Genomic DNA, 4,826 nt, shown 5'->3' on the forward strand with positions numbered 1-4,826 from the left:
ATGGGGTGGTTCTCCTGGCTCCAGGGCAGCACCAGAGATGTGACCACAGGCACTAAGCTCCCATCCCCACCATCCCAAACACCCCCAGCTCCTGACGACCTCCTCTAACCCAAACTCAGGTGGGTGAAGCTGCTTTTATCCCCTGGTGAGGAGAAGGGGGTTAATGACAAGAGTTTATCAGCACAGAGACTGGGCTGTGCAAGCGGTGAAAGCCTCATTGAACACCTTCTGGGGGCCTTTTAAGAGCTGGGTTTAGTGGCCGTGGTCAGCAGAAGATTTATGGATGTGCAGGCACTCGCGGCATGTGATAACAATGCTGGAGAAGCTGGTCCAGCCCCCGAGTGAAAGGCTGCCCTTTAAAGCATCTCAGCATTTGGATTTGGATGGCATATAGTAATGGCACCCCAGAAGCCATTACTGTCCATCAAGTAAATAATAAACATGTGATAGGAATTGCTTGGACTTACCTGGGCTTTTATGAGCTATTGCAAAGAGTACATAAACCCCAACAAATCAAAGGGAGAAAGGGCAAAGGACAAGGAGGAGAAAGGAGCAGCCAGAGGAGGCTGCTCAACCGAGGGAGCTTCCTTTGCAGAAATCCACAGTGAAGTCTGAAGCAGATTTGGACTTGGGGATAAAGGGGAAAGGAAAAGCTCTCTTCTGCAGCCCAGGGAACATCTCCCCTCTGTGACTCTTTGTGCAAGAGGCACCTCTTCAGGCTGACGGCAGGGTCATCGTTGGGTCTCCATCTATTACAGCACTGATACAGCAACTAAAAACCTCTCTTGAGAGGTAACAGGAACACAAGCCCATGATGACCAGCAAATCAAGGCCCCAGCAATTACTGGAAGCCATCAACAGTTCCGCTTGGTTATCACTGGGTCCCTCTGCACCCAGGGTGCTACAGCCAGCACCCATGCATGCACCTTGTGATTCAGAATCCTATTTACCCACAGTCACAGCCACCTCATACCTGACACTGAAATGGAAGACCACAGATTTGTCTTTCCCATCCAGTGGGATCGTTCCAAGGGCAATGACCGGGTTACTCCAAGTCTTCTGCTCCAGCCAGATGAGCCTGCAAGCTTGTGCTCCTTTTGCACTATTTACAGTGATCACACAATGATCTAACACTGCATAAAGGCCTTGTAGGATAAATATAGAGCACTGCAGCACCCTTAAATCAGCCTGCTCAGAAGCATACAGGAGGATTAGGTTGGTTTATGTGATGTGGGTCCGTTCGGACTCGGATAAGGGAGAGTGGGTGCATCTACATGAACACCCATCCCCTTCATGACCATCCTGGGCTGTCCTGCCTGTAATGGAGGTGCCCATGGGCACTGGCACAAGGACCAACATCCCAACTGGTGGGATGGATGTAGGATGGCATGCCAAGTGACAGTGGGCAAGGCGCTGGGAGCCACGCAATGATAATGGGCTATCACACTTTATCAAGGTCTGGCAGGAAGCAAACAAAGTAGCGGGGCATTTGCTGATTCAATTCGTTGAATTTGAACAAATCTTTTTAATCTTCCTCCCTGAAGGCTTAGAAAGGTCAGGAAATGGGCCGAATGAGCGCTCTCAGGTATTGAAATTAAACTGAAGAAATCCATATTGATTTGCACCTCGCTGAAAAATATTGAAGCCTCCAGATTTAGCCTGGGTATTGATTTTCCCTTCCAGGGGAAAGACATTGGCACAATGGGAAGACATTACACGTTGAAGGCAGTAAACACCTTCAATCACCACCCGCGCTCCCGGCAGGAACAAATGGCTCTGTGGCTGCAGCCACTGCCAGCACTGCGACACGGGGACGTGCAGGCAGCTCCACAGCCACACGGTGCCTTGCTCCCTCCCCTCTTCCCAAGCCAGCACCGGACACCTTGCCTGGATTAGTACAAGCACCACGTCCTGGTCATGTATTGAGCGGTCACTGGGTTCCCTCCATGCGCAGGACCATGGATCGCTGCGGCTTCCTGAGGAGGGGATTTGGACAAGGAGGTGTTGGTCTCTTCTCCCTGGGATCCAGGGACAGGATGCCTGGGAATGGTTCAAAGCTGCACCAGGGGAGGTTCCAAGTGGACATTTCTTTGCCAAGAGGGTGGTCAAACACTGGAACAGGCTTCCCAGAGAGGTGGTTGATGCCCAAAGCCTGTCAGTGTTGAATAGGCGTTTGGACACTGCCCTTAATGTCAAGCTGTGGCTTTTGGTCAGCCCTGCCGTGGTCAGGCAGTTGGACCAGATGATCACTGGAGGTCACTTCTATTCCATCCTATTCTATCCCATTCTATTCCATTCCATTTTATTCAAGTTGCAGGACAGAAACCAGTCACAGAGGCTGGAACCAAAGGGCAACGGCACTGGAAAGAGCAGTGGCTGAAGTTACGCTGCCTTCAGGTCACAGATTCAGCCTCAAGCTAGAACAGTTTGCTGCCTGGCTCCCCAGCACCCAGCAAGATGCAGGGAAGGTGCTGAGCAATGCATGCCCTGGGGCACCTCCTGCTTCCCTTCAATCACTTCAGGGATAACTTGGTTAAAAATTCATCCTTTCTTTGAAGCAAAATCCTTTCCCAACCCATCTCCTGCCTCACTGCCCCTCAGGAGAGACGCTGGCATGACAAACTGCCCTGAATGGGGCTTTAATGACACAGGAAGGCACCGAGTGTCCTGTGTGAGCACAGGCAATAGCACCGCAGCACCCTGGGACCTGATAAATGGATTTACTGCCACGACGGCAATAACCAGACAGCGACAGCAGTATTGATACTGATAATACCACCTCCAGGTACATTATCAATACTCACCCTGCCGCCGCATAAAGCAAACCCTGCTTTTGCTCTGATGCTCACAGGGCAGGTCCCTGGGGAAAGAGGCTGCAGGAGGAGCTGGGCAGGAGCCCGGCAGCCACAGGCCAGGTAAGGTAAACTGCAGCTTGTTCTGTATCGAAACTGCCAGTCCTTTCAGTGCTTTGTTTTGAAACATTTCCCCGAGATCAGAGCCCTACACCGCACTGTTTTTAACACATGCAATCAGCAGCTCCAGCAATTAAGAGGTCTAATTAGCATCTGAATCAGCGCTCTCACACAAACCCCCTTCGCAGGAGCAAACAAATGGTAAGGAGATGGAGAACCTGCACATGAGCGCGCTCTGGCTCTGGGCAGGAGACCCAGGGCAAGGCTGCTCCGTGGAACATACACCACTTCTGCAGAGCACAGTAAAGGGGAGCTCCACTGGCCATGAGCCCCCGGGACTCGGTGGGAATCATGCCTTTTGCCAGCAGGTTAAATAGCATTTCAATGAAGCGATACCTCACACTGCACAAACAGCTTCAAAACCGCCTCTGATCTGACAGGAAGGTGTTTAAAGCCAACCTCCACTGTACACACGCACCTTGGCATTTCAAAGCTGGTGTCCCCCTGGTCAGCCCGTGCCATCCCCTGGCTGTCATCACATCCCCACCAAGCAGCACAGAGGGGACAGGCACGTGCTGACACCCAAACACCACCCAGCGCAAGCACAGCCGGGACAGGGTTTCCCATGGGGGGTCTTGTGCTTTGCTCCGAACTCAGCAGTCCCCTGGGAGAGGGGTCTGGCCACTGCCACCCCCAAGAAGGGGATGTCACCCACCATGGCACCTCCTTGGGGAAACGGCTTCCACCCTGTTGGTGCCCTGGCTTGGGGCACACACACCTTACCCACACCCTGCGATGCTCCATCCATCCTCACCCCACAACCCAAACCAGGGCAGGGGCTGCCCCTCCAGACCCCTGAGCACCGCTCACAACCGCAGCAGAGGCCGAGGGCTGCCATGAGGGATGCCACGAAGCACCCGTGGGACACAGCGCGTGATGCTCTGCAGCAGGGGCAGGGTGACCCGCTGAGCGTGACCTGGTCAGTGACTTGCTTGCCAAACTGGACGATTTTATTGTTGCTTTGCTCATTGATCTCCCAGGCATTACAGAATCATACACCACCGCACGCAGCCCGAGCCGAGCCACCCACCCAGCTTCTCCTTCAGTACCACCAGGTCAAGTGTTGCCTCCTTGCTTGTGCCCACACAGTAATTGGTGACCGTGTATTAATTTTAGGGAATTAATTAATTTCCTTGCAACATGAGAGGTTAATTAAACGCTGGCTAATTGCTACCAGTCAGTGGAGGAATTCTGCTCCTGAGTCCTTTCATGGCCTGAATGCACCAAAGGAAGAAAAAAGGAAGGAAGGAAGGAACGAAAGAAGCCCTTTCAAGACCACAGAAAATTGCAAAAGGATGTTTCTTCCAACCCGACATGACAAAATTGAATTCCAAGCTATTTAATGCATGCACGAAACGCCAGAGGGAAACCCAGCCCGAGCACTCCATCCAGCACGACAGGGGAAGGGGGTTCGCAACACGAGCGCTTGCTACGGCACCGACTCAGTGCTTCAAACTCTGGAATTCCAGGCGGTTTCGCTCAAGTGTCACTACCGGATTTAAGGAATCTCACAGACAGGGCTATCGCCAGCATTTCCATGGGACATACAGCTAAGGTAACACTGCGGCTATGATCAACATTAACGATGGACACCTCGGGAAGCCACGGTCCCGGGTGGCGTTGGGAGCCCCGCTCAGTCTGCAGGGCACCACGGCCCCCCCCGCCGGGGAGGGGGTCCTGGTCCCACTGTGGGTGCAGTGGCCCGGCCTGGCCAGTGGTATTTGGGCAGTGACAAACCAGCCCCGCGCTGGGGACATGGGGAGCCACCTAGGTTTGTCCTTAAAACCGGGGTTTCAGGGGTTACACCGCCACGAGGAGGATGCCATGCAGCCTGGCGGGATGCCCCTTCCCGCC

Source organism: Psittacula echo (assembly GCF_963264785.1).
Source record: "Psittacula echo genome assembly, chromosome: 5".
Classification (NCBI taxonomy): domain Eukaryota; kingdom Metazoa; phylum Chordata; class Aves; order Psittaciformes; family Psittacidae; genus Psittacula; species Psittacula echo.